Source organism: Apteryx mantelli, chromosome 2 (assembly GCF_036417845.1).
Source record: "Apteryx mantelli isolate bAptMan1 chromosome 2, bAptMan1.hap1, whole genome shotgun sequence".
In the NCBI taxonomy this organism is placed as follows: domain Eukaryota; kingdom Metazoa; phylum Chordata; class Aves; order Apterygiformes; family Apterygidae; genus Apteryx; species Apteryx mantelli.
In genome coordinates, this window is record NC_089979.1 from 159449707 (window position 1) to 159477553 (window position 27847).

Sequence of the window (27847 nt, forward strand, 5' to 3'; positions counted from 1 at the left end):
AAATGTAATTTTGTTTTAAAGCTCACTAAAAGCTATATAGGTCATGAAGACAATCAGTCTTTTATTCTTTGAAATAATTCACATTACAGCCCTGTGTATTACCACCCTTATCACAGAAAAGCCTTTAGATTTGTGTTGGCAGATAATTACAAATTGATTTCTGGACCCTCATTTTGACAATGGTTTTGAAAACCTTTTCTTTTTTTCCCTTTTTAAAAGCCTCTTATGATTTCTCCTGCATCATACTGAAGAAGTACTGTCATGATAAGCTGGCCAGGTGTACTAAACCATTTATACAAAAGAACCGTAGAGTACAAGACCCAAAATATTCTGGAAATGAACTGTGAAATGCTGCAGGTAACTGCTCTTGGCAGTATACTTAATTTATGTCTATCTTCATCTTTCATATCATTCAAACTAAAAATAATTTTACAAATAGAATGTAATTTAACAAATGGGTAATCTAAAATTTTACAACCTGCAGCTTGCTCCTTTTGCTAACTTGCTAAATCCTGAGTTCCCTTCTGTTCTTTAACATTAATGTTTAGGAGGCACTGTCAAAAAAGTCTTCAGGAACCAAAAGCCTTAACCCTGTAGGGCTCACGCTTACCCTTACGGGGTCAAATCAATCTCGGAAGATGCTATTGAGTCATTACCAAAGTCTTGTGCTGAAAATTCAGTTTGCAGTTTAAGACTGGTTCTCCAGGTAGTAGCCAAACTTGAAGTGATAGTCCTTGCCCTTAGGAGGCTACAGTTTAAAGCTCAGCATGTTATAGCTGCAAAAACACATTTAGGTAAAGTTGATGAGTAGGAAGAGAGAAGATGAGTAGCAAAAATCACTAGGTATGTTGGCATAGACTTGTTGTGTGCACAATCTGCAGTCAATCGGTGACAGCAATCGCAGTAATCACTACTTGCCACCTGCTTAGCCATGCTATTTTTTAAGTAAAACTGCAGTAGTTGTTTTTTTTTTTTTAATTGTTTATATTCCGGAGAACTAAATAGCATTACCTCAGCACTGGGGAATATATCCAAAGGATTCATGGCACTAAGCACTTCCTAGGGATGCAGGTATGTGAAGCAGCCTGTATGACATGCAGTAAAAACTGACATAAAGTAACTGGAGGCTAAACCGAAATTTTTGACTAATACAGACTTTATTGATTTGGTTTTGGTTTCCTTCATAACTCTGACTTTATGTATTATTTAAATATTTGCAAAACATCAAATACGATACCCTTTTTTTTAGGTATATTTTTATTTCAGGGGAAAAAAATCATCTTTCAGATATGTGAGAATGGTGGCCATTACCTTTAGCTAAAAACTCACATGGATGCCTGTAAAGTATGATTTTTATTTTTTATCTTTTCTTATGAATCCCAGAAGGATGTAATTTGTAAACAGTATTAAGGAAAGCACATGAAATGCTACTATCTTTGATAATCTCTAACTCTTGGGAGAGGATACCTTTTGATCATGCTTCTTGTTGAGCTTAAACCTAAATCTGAATACTACAAAACTTACTCCCCTTTTTTCTGTTCATTCCTTACTCTTTTTCTCTATGAATTTATAAATCATTTATCCTGTTATCCATTTTGCCTTCTTTTTACATTCTCTCTTCAACATTGCTTTTCTCTAGTCTCCTTAGGATAATGAATATGCTCCAGTATAACACAAAACAGAAAAAATGTAGTCTTTAAAATGGCCAGTGGAATACATAAAATGATATGAAATTAGAAAAACAAAACAAAACAGAGTTTTTGTGTAATTAAAGACATTCATAAAAACAGGATGCAAGCAGGTTGAGAGGTACTTTATATTCCTCAGGGGCAGATCCTTGGCTGGAATTAACTATCAGACTTCCATTTATTTCAATGGGCATTTGACAATCCACATAGTTTACATACCTTGAATTCTGCTTTCTTATTTCCTGTCTTTTTTATTAGTACCTATCACTTTTTTCTGTCCTCTGTTCCTTCCTGTGCATGTGTGTGTGTGTATATGTGTGGATCACACTTGCTGTAGTAGGTCTTTATTTTTTCTAGACAAATCAGCTTAGGATTCAGAGTCTTCCTCTGGAGCATCACTAATTTGACTCTATGAGGATGCTGTTGTCCTATTGCTCACTTGAATTGCAGTTATAGACATGCCAGCGAAAGGCAGGATGGAATTTATGCCTTCATTTAAAGTTTTTAAAACTGGGGAAAGAAATCTGAGACAGCAAGTGAAGAATGGGGAAAAGCAGTTAGGAATATGTTCTTCCCGTATTCTCAAAGTTAGACCAGGGAAGAGATGATGTAAGGGACATGGCTTTTTTAATTAAAGAATATCATTTGAAATGAGCGGGATTCACATTTTGTGAATTGTACTTTGTATGTTCTGCTGTGGACATGTGTCAATAGAGCAGGAATTGTACAGTGCTAATCCTGCTCAAGTCCCTCGGCAGCTCGGTCAGAGGCAAGGGGACCGTTCAGCTTGGGCAGTGCAGAGCCAGATCCTTTTGGACCAGTTTCTATGCTCTGGTGATGCAAATGCAAAGGTTCATTTCTTTCCTGTAAAGCCAATGCGCAGACAATATTGCAGAACAAACCTTTCTTTACACAAAGGTTATTTTCTCTCTGGAGCATTCCTTTTTTTTCTTTCTTTCTTTTTTTTTTTCCTGAAAGGCATTGTAGACTAGAAATTCTCTGAGAGTTCATGACACCCTGAGAGCCTTCCTTTCAGAGACAAGCTGTATAATAATAATGCGGTGACAGAAAAATCGAGGAGAGGTGGCTTTCTCTGAGAGAGAATTTGCCTTTAATTCTACCCTGAAGAGATTGCAATGGAGCACCAACCTTTGTTCTTACTGTAGTGCCTCACTGCTACACCAACCATTTGTTAAATGGGAAGTAATTGAGGCTGAAAAAGAATTGAATGAATAAAGCTTTTGGCAGGGAAGGGGAGGAGGCAAAGTATGGGTTAAAGGTTATTCCTTGCAGAAATTTCATAAAATGAGAGGTAATGCAGCTTTTGAGCTAGAATTACTGGTGCCTCTGGAGGGGGCTTGCAGAAGCGAGGGAGGAGAGCAGGTTTGGTGGGGAGGTAGACTGAAGCTGGAGATGCACAATGAGAATAATTAACTAGCATCAAATATTCAGCTTTGTGTCATCTTATTGATTATATTAGAAATTTCAATCTGATATTTGCAACTTTGGCCATCTCTCTTGGTGAGTGGAGACCAAAGGAAGAGGAACTGAGGAGGCGTCAAGCAGTAGTAATACAGACGCCTGTTCGAAGCTTTCCTATTCAAGAAATGTTTTAGAATTGCTGTAAGTTGTTTGAATCAGTGCTGCTTAAGGGCTGCTCCCAGAGGAATGAATGGGCTGTACATTTAGGTACTTTCCAGAATTCTGGGGTTCTGGTAATTTGAAAAATAATGAAGATTTTTTTTTCTTATGAACTTTTATCTGCTTTCAGATTTATTCCTTCACACTGACAAAACATTCTTTCCCTCTGCCTTCCCCCCAGTCCGTTCCCCACTTCCCCAAAAAAGGAAAAGTCTGTCAAGAAAGTTAATCTTGTGTTATTCTGGGCCTGAAGACTCTGGGAATAGGCAGAAAGGATTTATATCTTTGACAGATCCTGTGTTGAATAAAATATCACCATTATGGAAGCATTAATATACTTCCCTCTAGTATGCTTTCCATACTATCTTGCAGGTATTTGAAATTTTGTATAAATTCTTGTATTTGTAGTCTAAATGCATATAGAAATATAGAATTTTAATCTTGTGCAATACTGCTTTGCGTTCTTCCAATGTGTGCTTAATTATGCGAAATATGAGGTCTAAGGATTTTTGCTCAAAAGAGCATGATCTTTAAGGACTGCTGTTTGATATAGGCATTATTTTCGTACATGGCCTTTCCATTTTTATGTATTGAAGACCATTATTTGTTATGCCTTAGAAAGTCTGGCTTTTCATAAGTTTTAGTATAACAATACCATCCTGGTTAGCAGGATGCTTTTCACTCCTAAAATCATAATCAGATTTAAGAAGCATTATTTTTAGTGAAATTCCTTAGGGATAAATGCTAGCCCAATTCCCATCCACAACTTTGGCAATAATTTGGAGATACACCTCTACTAGCTGCTAGCAAAAAAAAAACCTTCCAGATGACCTAAAGACTATTGGTACTGTGGACAGCGATTAAGTCCTACCACAAAATTTAGGATGCGTGCCAACATACGCCATTCAAACAAAATGTATAGGGAGAATGTAGTCTATGGGTGCAATGAGGATATCTGTTTAGTTGAAAGCTGGTACTTGAAAAAGATGTTAGTGTTATGGTAGGCATGCAACTCATCATGGGTTTCTGTGAGAGCTGGAGGCAAAAAGGGCTAATGTGCTTCTTGGCTATACAGATTAGAAGAGTGGTTTAGGGAAATGGAAGTGATTTTTATCTCTGCATATTGCATTAGTCAGTCAGATACTGGAATACTGTGTTCAGTTTTGTGTCCGCATTTTTTTTAAATATGTTGGCAAATTGAAGAAGGTACAGGAATGGGCCAGAAAAGTAATTTTGAGAGAATGCCTTATAGTGAGAAACTTAGAGCTCCATCTGTTCTGCTTTTCTCAAAGAAAGAGAGATGATTTGTTGTTTACAGTGCAGAAGTGCCTCAGTGCGTAGAAAATATTGGTTACCAGAAGCCTCTATAATCTAGCAGAGAAAGACAAGAATTGGCTGAAATAGGCTGGAAGCTGAATCCACACTAATTCAAATGGGAAATTAGAAACAAATAAACAAACAACAGAAGAAGCAACCTTAATTATGGAATAATACTTTGTGAAATATGAAAATCCTGATACTAATATTTTTCCAACTCTAATAAAGCAGCCCTCAGCACAGTATCACTGTTGTCGAACTTGCTACATAAATGGAGAAGATAAGCGCAGAGGATTATTCTGCACTGATGGAACATAAACACCAGCAAATTCTGAGATCTAGACTGAAATACTGAATCTTGCAGCAATCAGTCGTAATAGCAGAGGAGCACCACCAGCACTGATAAATGCAGCGTGGTGCCACTTTACACAAGCGGTATTAGAGCAATATGAGGGAGCAGCTTACTCTGTGCTATTGGGCATTGCTGCTGTCTTCAGCAGGAGACAGCCGTTGGATTTAACCACTTGAGACCATTTGGGAAAGCTTTTATGCTCTAGGAAAGGTATCTGTATTCTTGTAATCGGGCTACTGCTCCAGCTTGCATCTAACACTACAGTTTCTTGCAAGTAAATAGAAAAGTAAAGATTGCCGCAATATCTACAAGATCCTGAACCGAAAGTTACCTTAATTGTATGTATCAAACAAAAGGTACGCACTTGGACTGGCAATTTAGTAGAAACATCTTCTTAATGCAGAGTGTTCAGGAGTCCCTACGTGACTTCACAGTCACCTCTCTCCCAACAGGTCTTCTGAAGGTGCACGTTTGCACATGTCCAGAAAGTCAGTTATGCGCCCGCTCGAAAGGGAACCGTGCAGGAGGTGGTGCAGCTGAGGGATATAATCACTCCCAGCTATCTCCAGGAAGGCTTTAGAGTGGGGGTACCTCGGTGGTGCGATTATTAAAAAAAAAAAAGTCACAAATCATTTGCAGCTGGAATAACTTTTAAAGCCAGGATTAGCAGATAGTTATAAAAAGTGGTAATGCTGTAATGTCTTACAATTAGAAATCATCATTAATTAAACACACATTCATTTACAGAATGAAGTATTTTCTTTGTGGCACGTCTGGGTGTTCTCTTTACTTATGTTTTTATTACTTGCAATTACAATTTATTACTTTCCATAAAAATGATAATTTCAGGCATCCCAAGTTAAATGAATGATTCAATAATTTAAAACTACTGAGTATTTGTTATCTTTGAGGGCTGTGAAAATGAATTGCACGTTGTTGAATTTAAAATGCCAGTCTTGTGGATAAATCAGTCCCCCGGGAACCCGTGAGCAGCGCTGCCGCAGAGACAGAAGGGGCGAGGTTGCAGGGTACAGATATTTACCTCTCGGATATTTATGGCCTGATAATCAGGGAAGCTGAATATTTGCAGATTCAACTGATATGAACCGAGTTTAAGGTTCTTCCCAAAATGCAGATCTTCAGGTATGTTTGCAACTGACAGGAGGGAAGGAAAAGTTAAAGCAGAGAAATATGGGCAGGGAAGAGGCTTTGGCATGAGAAGGAACGGAGTTCTGTGAAGGTACGTGTGGACCGCTCTCGCGTTCCTGGGCAGATCGCAGGGATTCCCGTTGTGCCCAAGTGGGAAATTTCACACCCTCGTAGAGAGACAGGACCCGGACCAAAGTCCGTGCCAGGGACGCTGCTTGATAAGGCTGACTTCAGCCCGCTTCTGTCTCTCCTGCTCCGCAGGCAGGAGGTTGAGGTGCTCTGCCGTCCCCCGGGGTGGCAGGCACGATGTGAATGTAGGGCACGATGGCTTTAGCACCAGTTTCGCTTCGCCTGTTGATTTGCCGCGTCTGGCCTGTCCTGCCCCACTGCTCTGGCTGGTAGTTGGAAGAGGTGGGTTAAATCAGTCTGTGTGGCAAATGGGGCAGTTTCACTGACTCCACTGCGAACAGGAGCTGTTCGCGGGGGCGTTCTGCAAATTCGTTTTGCTGCTGCTGTTTCTTCTCACACCCTTGAACTGAACCAAAACGTTACAAATCAGCTGCTTCGTTGTGATGTTTCATGTGAAAATCAATGATCAGGTATCATATAGGCAATCACGAGGATGTTTTCTCATGGCGATACACAACCTATTATTTTTTAGTGATTTAAACACACGTTCACACATGTATACATATATATTTCATCTCTGTGTTATTTCACAGTTCAGAATCGTGTATTCAGGATTTTTTATTTTGATGTTCAGGAGAAAAGGAAAGCTGACGCATTTGGCACGGGCTGAGAATGTAGCAAAACTAATAACTGAGAGGTTTGAATATGAAAACTAGCCTTGTGACCCCCCCCCCTTTGTCTAAAAGAGGAAGTGAGAAGATTTTTATCATACATGGATTCTGTCATCTCCTTTGTTGGGAAGAGAATAAATATCCTGCCTAAATTCTTAAAAAAAAAAAAGAAAAAAAAAAGCCTCCAGCTTTATCTCAAAAATGTACTTTATTCCCTTTTCAAATTAGTCATTTCTGCTATGCATGACATCTCCTGCTTTTCGGTACCTTAACTGAAACTGTAATAATTGATGCCACCTTTACATATTTATTTCCTGTAGAAATAGTTTACAGAGTCACAGATTCAGAAGATAAAAATAGCATTCTGGTCCTGGGCTTCTCTCCTTGACTAGCTGATGATAAAAGTGATTTCCTGTTAAGCAGGCAGCACAGTGCTGCAGTTGCATGTGCATGAAGCTTCTGATTTACAGGGGTGCTTAGTACCCTGAACTCCAGTTTAATTCAGTGGGAGCTTTAGCACCAATAAATTAAAGTCAAGTATGTGTTTGAACATATTTTATAGACTGTGTGACAGATTCTGATTACTTTCATTGTTGGATAAACTGAAGTCTGATCCTTTCTCCCTTACAAAGTACTTTGTGGTATTTCTTATGCTCATATAAGCTATTAAAACAAACAAACAAATAAAAACAACACCTCCCTCTCCCCTAAACCTCCTATCCTTCTTATTCTATAGGTGGTTTACCCTTTGTCCAATTGCAAACACTAACATAAGGTATATTGTTGAAACCAGCTCAGCAGTGTTTATCAATGATGCATCAGACCTAGTGGAGTGACACAGGCTCACTGGGTTGTGACCACGATGAGAAATTGCTTAGATAGTTATGCCTGTTTTCAGTAGTGCAAATCTTGGAGTCATACGAAATTCTCGAGACATCAGTGTTTATGATAATTAGATTAAACAGTGTATGTGAGGCAATCAAGTGGTCATATGCATGAATGAACTGATATACAGAAGATATAATATCATTAACCATTGAAATATCCATGTCCTAGTAAGAAAAATAGCAGGACAATTAACAAGCAGAAGCTGCATACAAGAGGTCTCATTATTGCCCAGTACTATATTGTATTCTATGTGTGTGCTATACACAATAGTCATGATTAAATTAAAAAAAACACCTTCCTAGGGCTGCAAATCGAGCATTCAGAAGGTAGACAAACGTAATTCTGGCTTTTCTTGCATTGCCTTAGTTCAATATCTTTGTGCTTGTGTGTTATGGTACAGTGTCTGATTGCATGATCACATACTATTTTTTTCCAGATAATCCCTGCATCATTTAATGCACAAGGAGAACCTATTCTTTGGATCACCTGGGATCTGAAATAGCTCCATTTGCAAGCTGATAGTTTAAACTCCTAGCAACCCAGACATGCCTACATAACCACCAAGCTTATCTAAGGTCTTCTGTCTCAGGAAATAAATTAACCCATTCAATCCCAATAGCTAACCATAAAAAAGAGGAGAAATCAAGTCATGTATGATTTTTATTTGAAAACTTTGCAGTTATTTACCATTTTTCTACAAATTGACATCTCATTAATCTATACCAATATTTATTGGCAGTAAGGTATTATCATTAATGGGTAGGATGTTGGCATAAATGTATTGCTGTCTATTTTGTTTCTTCTGAAGACTGTTTTTTATTTATTGTAATGAAAAAGAAATAATTCCTTTTTAAACTTGGATTCCTGAATGGCATACAAGAACACAACTACCTTTCTGTACGTGTGTTAAATCAAAGCAGTGTATATTCCTGAATCAAGATTTTTAATAGGAAATTTAAGTGGTTTTGAAATCCTAGTTTCTGCAAACGCTAGAGGGAAGGAATGTGTTACTGTATCTAGTTTGGAGTATTTTGAGAGAGAGTCTGCATGAGTCGTCAAAGGTGCCTGTGTGAGATGTGACCTTTTCAGTTCGTATTTATTATGTCTTCCCAAATACACACAGTAGCTGTACAGTGCCTGTCAACATTACATTTGGTGAAACCAGTCCTCTGAAGGAAAGAGTTCTCTTTTAATCCTTAAATGTGCCTCTTCTCAAGCTGATTCTGAGAAAGAGAAAAACATTGTGAAGAAATATGTAAGAAGGAGAGGAAGAAATGTATGTTTAACTTTCTTTTCCCTCTTCCATTTCCAAAGTCCTCCCTCCTATTATCTCATCCTTCCCCTTGTGATCTGTTCTTATGTTATTTCACCTTGTTCTTCTGAGGGCTTTTGTTATAAATAGCTTATAAGTATCCCCTCTCCAATAAAATGCAGTACACCTACTTACACTGTATTGTCCGTACACTGAATAGTGTGTCACCCTCTCCACAAGTGGCTCAGCTATAGTGCCTGGTTGTCCTTGCTGATCATGGAAAGAAGGAATCAAGCCTTTTTCAGTCCTTCAAACACTTTCTCTTTCTCATCCTAATTTTCAAGGCTCTCATTAAACCCCTCAAGCCCTCACTAGCATGGGCTATCTACAGCAGAGCAAACACATAGGAGAGAGGTCAGAGCCATGGACAGCAAACAGTGAACTGTGTATTAAACCCATTGAAATGGTGGAAAATATTCTGTAGTATAACCCTGTTGGTGGACTCAGGAGAAACATGGCTACCTGGTGAGTATGCCATCTTATTTATGGTTGAAAAACCACGTGATGTACATGGGTTTGGTGAATGCTTCAATGCTTCTCTCAAAGCTGACTTCAGTAGTTTTGTCCCCTCTGAATGAAGTGGGACATTCAAGCTCCCACAAATCCGTCAGCAATTAAAAAAAAAATTCATTAAATGCAAATGTGGGATATTTCCAAATACATCATTTTGTAAAGTGAAGCAAGGAAGACATTGTTTTTGATTCCAAACAGAACATTTTGGAAACAGGCTTTTAACAAGTGCTGATCAGTAGTGTGAGAGCTTATTACGTTTATCTGAATGCTCAAAAGGGAATTAGACTAGGTCTGATTTATGTTATTGCAGCTTCTCAAATCTCTCAGTTATGTCAGGTTATCATAATCTTCTTCAATAACTGCATAGTTGCTCTTTATAATAGTATGTCCTTCTTCCTAAATCCCCGCTGCAAAAGCAGTGGCTGGATCTCCTCTTGTCTAGAGCAACATCATCTATCTTGCTGCTTTGCAGTGCTGCAGACAGGGATCTCATCTGCTGTGTGTTGGTACAGCTCTGAGCACAAGTGGACTCTTTATGAAGGCCTCGGGACAATGCCATAATGTTTCCAATAAATCAAAATAATCTGGCCAGCTGGTTGTCCTCCCATTGCACTGTGTCTTGTTTAGAGTGGGAGAAAGTCTTCTGTGGATTGAGTGTTTCAGTGGGGAATGAAAAATAGCCTCCAACCCCCTGCCAGGTGGGAAGTCTGGGTAACAGGGATGTAGCTGACTGGGGATAACCTTGTGCGAGGTTGGATGCAACTGCAAGGTGCCATGGGAAGGAGGAACCATAAAGGAAGGTGATTTCTTGATCCTGTGAGTACAGGGCACCTCCTCTCTTGCTAAAGGGAGGCCAGTACTACCTTTGGTTTTAAGTAATCCTTTCTGCTGTTCACATAAGTCATAGGAGAAGGGGAAGACTGATGTACAGGCTAGGCTGCACAGCCCGTGTGACTGGGGTCTATTTATTTATCCTTTCTCTATCCATGAAAGAGTGACAACTGAGCATCTGAGACACCCTTCATAGCCCTCATGGGCCTGTGTAAAGTGGGACGTTGGTGCCAATAAGTTGGCAGTATCGTCTGTACGTTGAAAGCTCGGTGGAGCTGGTTGCTCTTCTCTTTGCCTGGGCTTTACTCCATGGTGGCTGTATGGGGTGGAAATTAGACTGTTCTTGTTCTCTCATTTATGCATCAGCACATAGCCCCATATTTTTCTCTCCCAATAAGCAACTGGAAAAAATAAATAAGATTGAAAGTAAACATTCCTGAACTACTTTTTTTTTTATGTTCTGACTTTCTGCAAAAATTTCTGCAGGTGTAACAGCTGTATAATGTATAAATCATTATAAACAAGGCTTGAAAGGAACTTCACTGTTTATACTATAGCATCCCTGCCCTTTAGCAGTGATGAAAACTGAAAATACCAGTGCATCTGGAATTCAAAGGAGAAGGAAAAAAATAGATGAGAGATCATAAAGGAGTAGCGTGGTTCAGCTAGACTCAGCGTTTGGAATATTAAGCAGATTTGACCCATGCTGAGAAGAGTCTGAAGAGCAAATTCTTCTCAGCACCATCTCTTATGTCAGGACCCTGATTAACAAAGACATTTAAATAATGTCACTGCACTTCATACAATTTGAGCCTATTTTCTCTTTTGTATAGCTCGTGAATGTAATTTTTTTTTCACTTGCCATATTTGACCTCTGTCTCCTAATAGTGGCAGGCAATGATACTTTGAATTATTATGCTGAATATAAATGTAAGCTTCAAAAATAACAAAGCTTTTGTTCCTTTCCTGATGAAAACACAATTTTGCAGTTGCTTTAAATATTATAGCTCTAAGTCTGCCATTGCTACTTCTACTAAGGATTTCTCAGTGAATTCATTAGAAGTGTCTGTTTTCATAGCCTGGCTTGTACAAATAAGAAGCAGGGATTTGAAAGTTCAGGGTATATCTTGCTGTGCCTAAGCTGCTGCAGTGTTACATATGCTGAACCTGTTTTTATGTTACTAGTGAGGAATAATTCAAGCTGAACTCTGAATTCCCTCATTAGAGGTTTAAGTCTCTGGGGCTAAAACTAAGGCTAAATTTTGATATTTGTTAGCAGCATCCTGTGTGAATTAATGTTTTCCAGGGGGCGCACAGAATTTTGAAAGAACAATTCTTGTAAGATAAAGGTAAGTAAAAGCCACATGTGTTTTCCAGACGTGAAAATAATTTCAAGGGTCAGAGCTTCACAGCTGGAATTAACAGCATGCTAACTAAGAGAAAGAGGAAGAGTAGAAGGGGTCTACGCTTCCATTTTTTGTGTGGTATAGAGAACAATGATGCTTGGAGAATGTCCCCAATGAAATGAATGTCCCTAGAAATGAATCTGGCTTTTTCTCCTGGTCATGTGGGTCTCTTCTCTTTCCTCTCCTCTCCTCTCTTTCCTCTCCTCTCCTCTCTTTCCTCTCCTCTCCTCTCTTTCCTCTCCTCTCCTCTCTTTCCTCTCCTCTCCTCTCTTTCCTCTCCTCTCCTCTCTTTCCTCTCCTCTCCTCTCTTTCCTCTCCTCTCCTCTCTTTCCTCTCCTCTCCTCTCTTTCCTCTCCTCTCCTCTCTTTCCTCTCCTCTCCTCTCTTTCCTCTCCTCTCCTCTCTTTCCTCTCCTCTCCTCTCTTTCCTCTCCTCTCCTCTCTTTCCTCTCCTCTCCTCTCTTTCCTCTCCTCTCCTCTCTTTCCTCTCCTCTCCTCTCTTTCCTCTCCTCTCCTCTCTTTCCTCTCCTCTCCTCTCTTTCCTCTCCTCTCCTCTCTTTCCTCTCCTCTCCTCTCTTTCCTCTCCTCTCTTCATTAGATCTGTTTCTGTATGGAAAAGGTATAGAGTAGAAATGAATGGACTGAACCTGTCACTTCTGTTTCAAGCTAAATCTAGCTAAATCTAAAGATTCAAGGCACAACAAACTTTCCATGATTATAATTTCAACTTTCAAGTGTTTTTCTACACTTCTGTTTTTGAAAGAATGGAAAAGAAACTACTGTTCATTTTACTGATATATCTGAAAATGGAAGTCATTTTAGTGAGAACCTGTTCTTTCCTTACTGAATGTCTAAATCAGAGTTTGTCGAAGCCTCTGTGCTAAGTTTCTAGGTAGTTTGAACTATAGCGTGTGACTGCCAGCTGTCCAGATGGAAACTGTAAATCAGGCAGCAGATGAATGTGGGATTGCCTCAGCAAAAAGTAACATTTTTCAATTGTTTTACAGATTAGGGGCCTGTCATACTTCATCTCCATCATACAATCCTAAACATTTTGTAGGGAGATACAATGAGGAGAATGAAGAATATGCAATGACTAAACATTCTTATTTAATAGGAAATTGTATCTTATTTAGATTTCATTCCAATCCAGAAAACAAACAGTTTACATTTCTTTCCCCAAGCCTTATTCTAATCCTTATTAATTCATTACATTTAGTGAACATTCAAAAATTACTCCAAATCAAAGCTACCAGTTATTGTTGTATGGGATTAGAGCCACGAAGACTGAGAAGATGCTCACAGAGAATCATTTGTTGCTTCCAATAGCCTCTCACTTCACTGTCACGCAGCCAAAGAGAGTTGGTGAAAGGGCAGTTTTCTAGTGTCTTGACACCTGGCTTTCAGCGATTTACATCTACAAACAATTTCTTTCTATCAATTGAGATATCTTCAGGGGTTGGTGGCTGAAATGAAAGACTTTTTGCATTACAAGTTTGGCATTCTTGTACAATGGGTGTCACTTTTGGTGGCATTTTGTGTCTGCCATATAAACCATCTCTTCTGCAAAGAGCCACAATATCCTGCTGTTCTTTGATTAAAATAACAATTTAACAAAACTTGTGGGAATTAAATAAAAAGAAATGTCTGCATGCTTAAGCATTTTCAATAAGCTTTACAAGTCATTGCATGTAAACTTCAAAACAAACTATAAATCTTAAGTGCAGTGGGTTTATCTTTTATTTAAAGTAAAACAATGCAGTAATGTAATAATCACATTTTCTAATGTCTCATAGAACACAGTGAACCTCTTCATACCACCAACAACATATTGTCCCCATTTATTTTACTAAATAGAATCATCCTACCTGTGTGTTTATCAAATGTTAATATTAAAAACTGGAAATGATTCGTAATAGAGTTTTTTCTTTTGTTGGTGAATGTGATTTGTTCAACTAGGAAATAAAAAGTAAGCAAGTATCTCCTAATCTTTTTGTCTTCTGTTTTGCTAGACACGTACTTGTTAAGTCATTTTTTTCACATCATCAGCATCTAGACTGTTTTCTTTATTTGGTTTAGAACTATTCCCACTATTTCAAAACCAGTTTTCTATTCTGAGGCAATTAGTAGCCTGGCAGCCATCAACAGATACCACATTTTTTTTGAGTGTGAGGACTTCTAGCACTAAGCAGAAGGTCTTAATTTGAATCAATGTTTTTCTCCATTTCACTTTATATTTTATCACTGAATATCGCCACATGATTTCATCTACTACTGAAATGTCATTTCTATAACAAAATCTGCCAATTAATTTCTGTTGAATTAACATGTTCAGCATCATTCAGGAGGGAAACAAGTGTAGGCTCTGTATAAAAATAAAAAAAAAGGCTAGTTAGTTGCTGTGGTTTGTGAAGGAAGTGCACTGAAGACATGCATGAGTCAAGTCAGGAGAATGATGCTTCTTCTACGTTCTGTCCCTGAGAAAAAGATACTTGAAAAATGAGTTAGTAAGGGCTGCTGCATCTCTGATTCTCTGTGTCTGGGAGGGTGTAAGTACAGTGGGAATTGTGTGAAGGAGAGGGGCTCTGCGTTGTTGGATCTTCATGGCTTCCCTTTATCTGGTTCTCCTTCCTTGCTTTGTGCTGACAGCATTTCCCCAGGGGGAAATTCCCTTAACGCTGAGAAATCCACCGTGGGCAAAAAGACAGTATAGCTGTAGCTCTGCCACAGAAACTTGTCAGGCATGGGAGAGGCTGTAGCATTTTCATCATACTAAGCTGGTTGACATGCTCTCACAGAATACTATTTGCTGTATAATTCAGAGCCCTCTTAAAGTCCTTTACACCACGGCTGGATGGAAAGTGAGGATGCTATGATCCTTTCTTTGGAAAAGCAGCTCTTTGGGTTACATCCTGTCAGATATGGCAGGGAATCTGGACTGTGCTGCTTAGCAGGGCAGCTCTACTCCGTGGAGATGAGCAGCCTGTTGATACATAGGAGACTGTTCCACACTGTAAGAGTCACTGGTGGAATTGAAGAAATTAGGTGGAATTGAAGAAATTAGAAGAGATTTAAAATTTGTTACTGTGCTACTCAGTTTTTATATTTCATTTCTCTTTGAACTTAAAAATAAAATAAAAAATCAGAACAGTCATTTAGAAAATGAAGGATACGTACTTTGGATGCACAGATAAATATACAGCATACAGTATTGCCTGCTGTTATGTCAAAATAGCTTCTAAATTTAGTTAGATAGAATTAGGAAATGCAATTTTATTTTTTATTTATTTCATATCAATCTATATTTCAAAAGTTGCCTAATGTGATACTAAGAACATGTCAATAGCCACTGATTGCTTTTGGGTAGCATATGGAAGCCCATTGCAAAATATTGTAATGCAGAACGTAAGTAAGCTAATGTACTTTTGGATAGCTTATTTCTCATACCTCGTTATGAAAGTCTAGAAAAAAAATAGACTTTCCTGCCTGTATTTAGCTTTTTCATTTACAAACAGTAACTTTTCCTTTCTTCCGTCAAAGTTTCTGGTGCATTGCACATGTGCTTATGCTGCATGTGTTTCTGAACAGAGTTTTAGAGCTTGGACTCAGATCCAAACACGTGCTGCATGTGGAAATTCTTCAAGGGCAAAGGCAACATCACTTGTCATTGATTCTGCAGAACATTTAAGGAGAAGTGACATTTACTAGGGCTTGTTTTGAAGATTTATAAATGCAATATAGATTTGGCAAGAATAGCTGCTTCAGTAACCATTGTGCTGTAACAAGTGAGCATGGGCTTTACCACCAGCAGATTCACTAGCAGTTTGTCATCCGAGTAAAAATAATATTCAATAAGCAATTTACTAGGGATGTGAGTTCACTTCTGCTTCATTTCACATGGAAAGACCTGACATCTGTTGCCTACGTAGTGTTATTAAGGACACAATGGAATGAAAACAAATTAATTGTGTAATTGTCAAAAATGCATCAAGAAACTTCTCTTGGCTAGTAAAAATAATGTAAAGAATAACAGCAGAAGGGATATATCTAGACTGTATACATGATGGTGAGTACGGTGTGAGAGCAAGTGCTAACTGAACCATAAGAATAGGAACCATAAGAATTCACCTGAATAGAACTTATTCTTTCATGGGCCTAACTCTTGTTTAAACAAAAACACTTTGCATCACTCCGGTGGCATTTGGAGATCCCATACTGAAAGCAAATATCGTTTACAACCATTAGGATCTTCACGTGGACTATCAGAGTTGTGCAACCTGACATGAATGTGAATGATGATAAGAGTAATAATAAAATTGCATAGCGCTTCCTATTCCTGGTAGCACTACAAGGCGAGTTAGCGCGGGGGGAGTGGGGAGGGCCTCTTCTGGCTCTGTCGGTGCGGTGGTACGGGAGCTCCCGCTGAGCAGAGCTTGCTGGCGCCCGTCCTCCCAACCACGCGCTGCGACGGCCCCGCCACCGAAGGCTGCACGAAGAAGGGGGTGAAACGCGTGCTGGGAGACCGACTGCCAAAACTTCCCCAGGACCGTGGGAGCCAAGGCTCTGCTGCAGCGTGTTACCCACCCCACCCCCAGCAACCTGCTCAGTGTCCAGGAGGGTCGCGGAGAACAAGTAGCCCTGACTGCGCTGGAGTCGGTTGGGGAGGCGGGATGGCGTTGCAACGCGCTGGTGGCCATCCTTGGCGTGGTGCTTTACTATCAGTGACATCTGGTGACTGCTGCCTGCACTGCAACCTTCCCCCCGAGTAACTGAAATTTTGCTCTGTTGGGACAATCTTGCTTAGCCTCCACTATAATGCAGATCACCGATAAATGTAAAACATCCTTCATGCACACTCACACACAAAGTCTGTAAACATCCCAGTGAACATGACAAACATGACAGATTGTTTTTTTTTAATACAGAATGGATGAGGAAAGAAAAACTTAATTATTTTTGATGACAACTCAATTTGGCATAGAAGTATCTTTGTTGTAATCTTGGAATCTTGACCAATTTTAATGTAGTCTCATCCAAATTGGATGATCTAAAATTATCTGAGAAACACTAAATACATTTATCTTTTAAAAACATAAAAGATTCAAGAGCATACCTTGGTACCATGTAGAGCAAAACGAATCAAACCTGACTGTCTGTTAAGTATAATGTAATGTACAAAAGTCTTATGTGTCTGTAAGGACAAACTTCTTTAGTTTATAGGTTTGAATCTTTGTCATTTACTTAAGTTGCCGATAGAAAGAAGCATTTTCATTCATAAATCATATAATGTAGGTAAAAGAAATCAATATAGATTCTGTATTTATATATATAAATATAGATGTAGAAGACAACAGTGAGTAGAAATAGCAAATTAACAACAAAATGTTGAAATTGCAATATCCCGTGTTTCTGTTTTACTAGCAGTAGTAAATAAAACAAGTTACCCCAGATTCTGTTATTCTTTTTGCAACAAATAATCCTGAAGAATAAAATAAAATGATTGTTTCTCTAGAAAAAAAAGAGTATTTTTCCTGTCTGCAGTTGCTAACCCTGTGCAAGATACCGTGAATAGGGGCTACCAGCTGAAAGCTAGATGTGTAAATGCATGAAGCAGGACACTTTTGATAGTTTATTCACTCATTGCTCTTTCCTTCACAAGATTTGTGCATTTGGGAGTGGTGATAGCAAATATTTTCTTGGCAGGTTGCCTTGCTGGGCTACAGATGTTGGTAACCGAACTACTAACCTCTTGGAATGAGAGAAGGGCAATTCTCTGTGTTTTCATTCTTATATTAGGAACAGCTAAGGAGGAGTGTATGGAGCTCTTGGCCACTTTTGCAGGGACATTTGCTCATCGTTTCATTACTAAGGAGCAGCAATCTGGTCAATGATACGGAGGTCTTGCTTTAAATAACAATATGCTGGTAAAATTCATGCAATAGTCTGGCTTTTTAACACTGCACCTTTTGTTGTGAATTAGCCTAAACTGCTGTGGTGGCAATCAGATTGATTGCTGCAGGGTTCATCTATCATTCCTGCTGTAAACAAAGGGGTAACACTGCTGATAACTGAGGCTGCGTAACGTTTTCCAGGATTATTTATATGTGCCTAATGGAGTAGTTTATAGACAAATAGAATAACCAATATTCCCTTCTAACTACATTTATGCCTCTCTTTCAAAGAATTGATATGCAGGCTTTGTTTTGTTAACGTGGGAGAAAAATGCATGTGACATTTACCCAGGATACCCTGAGGAAGTGGAAAATAAGGCACATGAATGTTCCACCACATCAAAAGTATGGTAATAGGTAGCATGCGATAATCTAGAAATATATCACTATTTCTTAATGCTGGCAGCCACTGATCAGAAGACTTATTATCTGTACCAACACTAAGTGAAGAGAGAAACATGAGCTATACCACCAATGTTTTCTTCTTTTGAAATGCTTTAGCACCACTGTTGTTTGAACTCTAAAGGATGTTTGCCGATTCGTATGCCACTCAGAGCTATTGATGGACAAATTTCTGGAATGAATGGTATTCCTGAAAATATATTCACTTACTTTACATTAGTCATAAGTCCTTTAACAGTAGAAATATCCTGAAGTTAAGAAACAAACAGCTCGACTGCCTGCTGCTCAGTTAAGGCTACGTTGCTGGAGCTCCCAGTGGATTCCCTTTTCCCTGTGCTGTTTCTGGTTTCCGCCAGCAGGCCCAGGTCTGCAGGGCTCGGGTGCTCTCCGAGCCCATTTCGGGCCCAGGCCCAGGCTACGTCAGCGAGCACGGTCTCTGCCCAAAGACCATTTTCCGTGTTGAGCACCCTGGGTATAGCAGCTCTGTTCAGTTAATGTTAGACCTTTGTGACATGAAGTTTTTATAAATAATCTGACTATTTCAGAATATTCAGATTTTAAGTTGAATAGAGAATGCTTGGTGGAAAATGTTTAAAATAAATGGGGCAAAATTGCTCCCAAGAATGCTAGGAACATTATATTCGTTATATATATTGTAAAGGTGTATGCTTTATTTCAATGTGATTTCATCAGGGCTTCTTTTGAGGCATTTTTTTTATGTCAAGTCTTTCAGTAAATGCCATTTAAACATAGACTCTCTTGATGGTTGTAAGCAACAAATGATGCAGCTTTTTGAATGAAGCGATATATTATGAATGGGCATCAGCGGGAACTGTGCTTACAAAGACTCTCAAATTTTAGGGGCTTTTGGTTCATACCTGATTGCTCCAGGTCTTCTGCTGAAAACCTTTTAGTTCATTGACAAATTTACCCCCCAAATCAGCCAGAGATTAAACAAGTGCCAGTTTGTTAGTGGCATTGTGCTAATATCAAATCACAGCTTATAAGCATGGCGTATTTTAAGCATTCAGAGAGATTAACCCCAAAAGACAGTAAGGAAGCTAGAAAGAATCAGGAGCCAGAGTGTGTGCAGCTGACAAAGCATCAAGGTGAATCTGTGAATCAGCATTTCATGAATTGCCCCAGAATGTTATTGAAGCTCACTGAGGTATTAACTGCATGAAACAAGGGAGGGAAAATGAACATCAGGCAGGAAACCACGTCAGTCGGAGATTCTCTAACTAAATCTTTTTCATTGTAGGCTACATTAAGTCAAATAATTTCATTTTTATCCATGGACATCAGCTGAGTACATGGGCAGCTTCTGCGCTTTAGCTGATGTGGTACAATAACTTGTTACTTGGTCGTAATTGGCTTGCAGATCAGAGCCCTGAGGTGTGCAGATTAAGAATGCCTAAATTAAAAAAAAAGTCTATTATGCAAGGTACAGTAAAGTATATTGCATCCTCTATTGCAATTGTTGAAAGCACAAAACCCCAAAAGTTTACTTGCACAGGAGAACAGAAAGAAGATAATTTAAATAATCCTCAGGCTGAAAACGCTAGGCTGTCTTTCGGGGCTGCACAGACCCACTCAGTGTGCATTCTCTGTACACGGGGTGAATTCGAAATGAAAGCTGCGGAGCACTAATCAGCTTTTGGGGGAGCAATCTGACCTGCAGAAGGTTCATCTTTGCTTCAGGCAAACCGACTTGGCTGGCGTACTTTCCTGGAAAACTGCATTTCAGCCACCAAGATCTTTATAAGGCTCCTATGGGAACCCTAACTTCTGCAACCATTGTGTTTTTATTATTAATAATAGTAGCAATAACAATTATTGTTATTGTTGTTGTTATTGCTGTAGAAAGAGACTGTACAAATGTGTGCAATATATTACTCCTTCCTGGAGGAATTTATAGAGCAACAGACATGACTTAGGAGAGGGAAATGGCTAAAAACACAGACTAAATACATTTATGGAAGTTGCTTCCAATCATTTAAAATTTTCAAGTATTCACCTTTGTCTGCTTTAAGCTGCATTGGTCTTGACGCGGGCTAGAGCATGGAGAGTGGGAGACCCAGTGCACTTGCTAGAGAAAATGTTTCAAGTCTGTCCAATTTGTGTGTGCTATACATGCACTGTAAATATGCTGCAGAATCTTTTCCTCTGGCTCATTTTACTGTTTCCTCCATGTGGTCGATCCACTGGTTTGTATGTAAGTTTTAACGACACACATTCAGAACCAAATGCTGAGGTGAATTTGCGATTGCAGACTTAGCTGTGCTGCCCACTTTTGCACTCCTGCATATTGACTTTGCATGTCCAATTTAAGGCACTCCTCTGACAGGCGATAATTGATTTTTCACAAACATCAATGAGAGTTCAGCAGTTACATAAAACGGGGGTGAGATCCACTATGCAGATCTGAAAGAATTCTGCTCATAGGCATTTAAAAATACATGAAGAAGCGTGGAGCTGAGATGGGTTTGCTAGAATATGTATAACAAGTATCTGCACATAATTCTCTATACTTTTTTAAGTGCCAGGATATTTCTGACCAATTCTGCCTTGTTAGAGGTGATGTTTTAATTCCCAGACTGAAATGACTTCAAAAGTCCTTTCCCAAGAACTATATTTTTCATAACAATAAGGCTGTCATCCTGCTGTTAGCATGAAATGAAATGGATAAAATAGAATGAGAATGAGAACCTGTTCATTTTATGTGCATCATTAACTACTGTTTGGACAATATCTGCATGCTTAGCATTGTAAAGCCTAGCATTACAACCAATTTCGGCATACTAAAAAGATCCTGAAAAGATGAGATGGATGAATGAAAGTTTGGAGTAGCGTAAGAGGTCCAAAAAGGAGTAATAAGATAGAGAGGGTAAGAGAAGGGAATGGAATGAAGGATATTTTAACAGAAAAGGAAACATAGTCACTCCTTATTCTGATAACCTGCAGAAGATTAATGGGATAAAGGCAGCTGTTTTACAGTGTAGAACTAAAGTCAGGAACTAAAGTCAGGCTTTTGGGGTTACATTTTGGGAGCCTGGGGATATTTCCTAATATTCTCGTAAACTCCTTGGACTGACAACACTGAGGAAATGTCTGTGTGTAACCCAGGGACAGAAGGAAGTGCAGGCTTAGAAGATGCGCCTTTACTCACTGTATTTTAGATGTGATTATTCTTCAATAAGTATGTCAGTTTTAAACACCATGGAGAACTAAGCAAGCTAAAGATGTAACTGACCGTGAATTAAATTTAGGCTGAACTCTAATATAAAATTGTAACTGTGAAAGAAGCCCCCTTTTGCATGTCTTCCTTCCTAAAAAGCATTTTTGCAAACAGAACCATCTACTTTCAAGGTTGAGGGGCATCAGTTTGTGAAAAGGATTATATGACGTAGTGAATAGCACAGGATTTAGCTCAAGGATCTGGGAAGTCTCTTTCATGTACCCGTTTCTATTCTAGCCTTTGGAAAGTAGCCTGTTCTCGTAGGAAGTTAGATGATATATTTTGCATTATCATATTATTCTTTTATTACTGTCAGCTCCAGTGGCAGAAAAACCATATGTAACTGCACTTAGAAGCTTTCTCTTGTATAAACCAATTTTTTGCCCCCTTTTTATTTGCAACAAGAGCTGAAATAAAAGTAAAGAAACATTGCATGCTGAGTCCTGTGAGATTATTTTATAATCTCTTTAGCAAATGAGGCACTCATTCGGCTTTTGCAAAAAATAGAAATTCTGAAAAATTGAAGAGAGAAGAAGTCCCTCCACCTTCTGTTAGTACGTACTTAGAGTAAATTAAAATAAGGGCTATAAGAAGATCATGCTAGTAATTTACTTCTATGGAGATTATCGCTTTTATGTATAATAAAACAATATATGAAAATTTGAAACTGTAATCCTTAAGCAATCCTTTCATCTCTTCTCCTGAACGGAAGCTCTTTGCCTTGGGAGCATGAGCGCATTGCTGCTGGATGCAGCAACTGAAATGCCTGCATGGGATAGAGGCGCTCCCACCAGGAGCTCCCAAAGAGGGCAAAAACTCACCAAAGCAAATCGTACTCGGCACCGCTTCCGGTGAATGCAGTGGAAAAAGCAAGGAAACAACAAAAGTTCCTGAGGACTTTCTGGAGGGCATGACCACCATTCCTGTTGAAATGGGCTGAACAAGAACAGTAATGACTGCTTATAACTCCAAACTGTTCCTTCAAATACAGACGGTGTGTGAAGTTATACAGGCACTAAATTCTATAAAAAGTCTGAAATGTCTGTGCCAGATTTTCTTTCTGTCTAGAAGACCACAAAATGTTGGACAAGAGTAAAATAATTTAATTGGAGTAATTTTTCATAGAGTGCAGTGCAAGACTGTCTTGTCAGACTTTCTTCAAACTTTGTAGAAGCCTTCTGTAATTGCAATTTTCAGAGCAAATGAATATTCCAAGTCAAAGATACAGGGGAGTTAAATTTTTGTGACACAGTTTATAGTAAAAGCCAGTAGAAATCTCAACTGTGCAGGGGTGGTTTTAACTTCTCTATTATTATTTTTGTCATTAACCTGCCAGTGTGAGTTGTAATACAAAATTGCTTTTTGGAAGAAGTTCTACTTTTCTTTTATTGTAATGGGAAGCCTCAAGACTTTATCTTTTGGCTGCATTCTTAGGCAGGAAATACAGCACTTGAAAGAATGAATTTTGATATACACATAGCAGCCTCAGAATTAATACTGCAATTTTGAGTAAGCCAGTACTGAAATACGTGAACATCACTGTATGTGTCCTTGAGCTCTGAGAAGGGAGGTCCGGGACTGAGCACAAGTGCTGCTCCTCTGGAGAATGTGGACGGGCAGCCTGCAGAAAGTCATGTCCATACGCTGACCTACCTGTTGTGAAAATAGGGGAGAAAGCCAATCATTCCAATTCTGCAGACTTTCTGACAGCTAAAGTAGGCATTAACAATTTGAGACACATGGCATGAGGGATGAAACTCTCTGAGCTCTACAACTGAGAGTTTCTGGACTGAAATAAAGTAGCAGTTGAAGGTAGCTCAGAGAAAACCCTATTTTGTCATATACTGTATAAGGACAAATTGGAAAATATTACCAAAAAGTGGAAAATAATTTAATGCCATAACTGAAAAATAGTAATATATTCTGGCTTCAAGTCTGAATACTTCTGAGGCATTTTGGCCTTTGTAGGGGGACCTTCCCGACAAAGAAGGATCAGGTTTTAGTATATAGGTTTCTGCCAATATGTAATAATCTCCTGTCACATTGTATGGACTTGATATAGAAAAACATTTTGTTGCCAATATATTGATGCAGAACAAATCACTTTGGATTTCAGCTGGCACGAAAGCTGGAAGAGTCTCGGAGCGTTATCCTGTCGGACACCCGTCAGGCTCCAGTTAACCCGCTTGCAGAGCTGCGGCGCGGCCTGAGGACGCTCGCCCGTTCTGGTTGGGAAGATGGTTGAGCGCACAGGCAGGGAGATTTGCAGGCCCAAGTTTTCAGGGGGTGAGAACTGTTATTACTTTAAAGGACTTAAATTGAACCCTACTGGCTTCCACCAGAACGCCATAGCAAACTGAAAGAGCTGTTGTTTTTCTCCCTGGATCTTCACAGGAATAAAGATTATTTGGGTGAAATTCTGAATTAGAATAAGTTAAGATGGAGAAGTAGCGGATAAATGTTTTCAACAGATGTTTTCAAATGTTTCAACTAATCAAATTTACATCAGCTAAAGATGTGGTCAGGTATATTTGGACAGGCATCAAGTTTCTCTAAGATGAAAAACAGAATCAAAAACAGAGGGAAGAATGCCATTAGTTAAAGAAATTGAACAACCAAGAGAAAAAAAATGCATATTTGAATTTTGATTATTTTTTAAATAATTCAGCATAATTGGTATGGCTGCAAAGCCAATTAAACAGGTTAAAAATGAAATTGCATGATAAACGTGAAAACAACTTTGAAATTTCATTTGGAGATGGAAGCTAACATCTTTGCCAGTGCAAATATGTGAAAACTATTTTCTTCACTTTTTAGCACTGCTTGCTTTTGATTTGATTTCAATTAGTAAAATAATTATTAGATGTATGCTTTCTGTTGACACTGTCATTGCTCAGTGTTAAGCATGGCAGAGACCTAGACAACACTATTTTTTAATTATCATTTTTATAACTAAGTATATAATAGTAATAATATAATAATATATAATATTATAATATAGAATAATATAGAATAGTAATAATATGTAATTGTGGTATGGAAAGAAAAGCTCCGGGGAGATCCCTAATGGCAATAACAGAAGCCCAGATTGTATCTGGAGTAATTCCATTGCTGTCGATGTGCGGCTCGGGTTTAGTTTTTAACTGACTCTACGCTGGCATTGCCTTTTCACATACATTTAGGTTAAGGAATTTTGGGAAAAGAAAAAAACCAAGGGAATTAAACCTTGGGCTGTGCCACCAAGGCTAAGTATGTGGCGTGTTCCCTCTGGGGGGGCGAGATGGTACCTCTGGCCCTTCTCACGGGGACTCGCTGCCGTCCACATTGCTCAGCTGGGAGCAATTTTGTGCCTGTTGCGGCGGTTGCGGCACTTGGGGCACCAAGGGCCGGCCAGCCTCTTCCTGAAGGATGCAGGAACAGGCAGGCGCAGGCTGGCGTGGGCCGGCCGCGGGGACTCACGCTGGGACGCAGAGCGCCCGGGCAGGGCTGCGGCGGGGACGGTTCCTCGGCGCCGCGGTGGCCCCCGGCAGCTCCGCTTCGGCGATGTGGAAGCGATGCGCGGCCCGGAGCGCCGCTGCGATCCTGCTCAGCCGGCGGGGAGGAATCGCTGTAACGGGGGCGCGAGGCAGGAGCAGGCGCGAGGTGCGACGGCGGGGACGCAGGGAACAGGGAACCGCCGTACGGCGTCACGCGCGCCTTCTCCACCTCGTTTGGCTTGCAGCTGTCGGCGTGGTACTAGAGTTCTTGAATGTGTTATTTCATTGAGCTCGGTGTGGGGGAGAGATTTTTTTTGAAACTGAAACAATGCTAGGAAATGATTGGCGTAAGGTTAGCTTAGACATATTGCAGCTCCAGAGATAGCTGCATGAGAAACAGCAATATGAACTATTGGTGAAGGGGGGAGGTTTTCCTGAATTAGTTAAAATTTGCATTTTTCATCCATGTGTTGTTCAGACTCTTATTGAGTTAGGAGCAAGTGCTAGGGGATATATTCAAGAGGAGATATTCCCCTAACTCTCAATTCTTAAGCTCCATGACAAACATGCCCTCTTTCTTTCTTCGCTTTACTCCTTTCAGTGCCGCGGTTGTGCTCTTTTGCAGTATTAGGGACTGCGCGCTTGTAATAATTTGAAATGCATTAGGAGAAAATGTTAAAATAGTGCTGTAGAAGAAAAAAGTATACCCAAGGTACCAAAGGACACACAGTTATGACCAGTGAGAGCTGGGATTGCAAAGGTTTGTTATGTCTGGAGGCTGCTTTGTGGCCAAAAGTACTGTTTCACGGAGGCTTAAAGAACGGCACAGTTGACTATTGACACCGCGATCTGGGGCCATATATATAGCTCAGGACTGAGAGAGGTGAATTTGCTGTCTTTATGCAAGTACTGCAGGTGAATTCTTTCCTGCTTCGATTTGAACAAAACTCTTGAGAGTGCTTCTCTGTGTTTTTCTTCAAAGTTTATTTATAATCTAGTAATCTTTGGCTTTTAATAGGGCTAGGTTTGACTTAGAGTTACAGAGTGAAAATGTAGTGATTTTGGAAGCATGGTTCATAAATAAGTACTTCTACAGCTATGCTAATGATTTTTATATATATGTATTTTAGCTGAACTTTGTGGTTGCACATTCTTCTGAACTTGAATGTCATCTTAGCTTTTTTTCTCTTGTATGAATTTATTAAAAAAGTAAAAATATGTAGTGCTAGGCAACAGAGAACTGAACTTGAAAAAATATGTATGTGTGTATATATATATATATATAGGCACATTATATATAAACTTCCATGTAAAAATAATTTTAATAACACTATGCTGAAATAATCATATGCTTCTGGTGACTCATTTTTGTGAATTCACATAAGAACATATTCTAAGCAGCCTTAGATTGAGATTTGCAAAATGATTTGACTCCATCTACTACATGGCACATTTGAAAAGGTGAGATTTGCATTTGAAAAGGATGAATCAGATCTGAAAATATCTTGGAGATTATTCCCCCCCTCCCAGGTTTGGAACCATTTACTGTAGCCATTGACATCTAGCATGATTTTAGGTGAAGTGTTTCCTCAATAAACTTGTGTAACATTTTTATTTAAGAAAAGGAGAGGAAGGAGCACATGCCAAGTTTTTTTTTTTTTGTTTGTTTGTTTTGTTAAAGCCTTCATATATACATAGGTTGGTTCTAGATTGTTTAATAATATTTTCATAAATGAAAAAAGTGAAGTCTGGGATGCAGTCCACCTAAATTTTGCCTAAGCTGGGACTTTGTTTCCTAAAACTCATCTAAATACCAGACAACAGTAAGTTTGAATACTTCCTAGGCCTGTCTAATCTTATACCTAACTTTAACTTCACGACGTGTTTCCTACTTGGGTTGAAAATTTCATAAACACTAAAATTATTTTTACTTCTGCATGCTCCAAACTGGACACATCTATTTAAACTTCTTTTTTTGAATCCAGGCTTAGGTAAACAAATAATGAACTCCACCTTAATACCCACAAAAAATCTGAAGAGCATAACCCCCTCTTTAATAGCCCATGGGATGAAGCACTTATCCACGAAGTGAGATGGTCACGTTCTGGCTTCTGCTTAGACTGACAGTGCTTAAGCTTGCAGCCCAAGGGAGTCCTGGTCCCAGCAAACCTGGTGTTGACTGCAAATCATGGCGATGTTCATAACGTGTGTACGAACTGGGAGCTGAACTAGAAACCCCCTTCCGAGGCTGATTCTCTCAACCAGATACATCTGCTTCCATCTGGGGCTAGAGAGGATTTTTCTTTAGGTGGTTTCTTACAGGAAGATATTAGCAAAATTGCCATATCTGGAACTTTAGCAATATTCATTTGAGGATTTTGTGGTGTTTTACTGCACCTAGCATAAAGGCAGAAATTCTCCACAATTATGTGATATTTAGTTATTAGATAATTACAGATAATTGCAAGGGTGAGTTCTATAAAGTAAAGTGTTACCATCTAAATTCTAGAAATCGGATAACAATTATGGTTGGAGTTATATCGTCATTCCAGGTATAATTACCATGAGATCGGCAGCGCATGTAATTAATGAATAATCACATGGAATTTGCCTTCCCAGTTACACTTCCCCCTTGTTGTAAAGTTCTTTGTCACAACATTTGAGTATAAAGATAACATAAATTGGCCTTCAGAGGTGCTACATTAAAACCCAAAATACTTCTTTCCAGTGTAGTACTCACTACTTAATGTTCTAACTGGGTAGTTTGATGGAGGGAACGGGGGAGAGGTGGTGCACTGCGAACCGGGGAGAACTGAACTAATCACCTGCGGGAAGCTGCTTTTCAATGGATACCAGCATTTAGTTTTAAAACTCTTTGTCCTTCA

General features: G+C 39.2%; 1 protein-coding gene across 1 annotated transcript in view; it reads left to right on the top strand.

The window, feature by feature from the left end:
- Positions 1–27847, top strand: part of PTPRN2 (protein tyrosine phosphatase receptor type N2) — a 586186-nt gene that overhangs the window by 117602 nt on the left and 440737 nt on the right. The gene's annotated exons all lie outside the window — the stretch shown is intronic.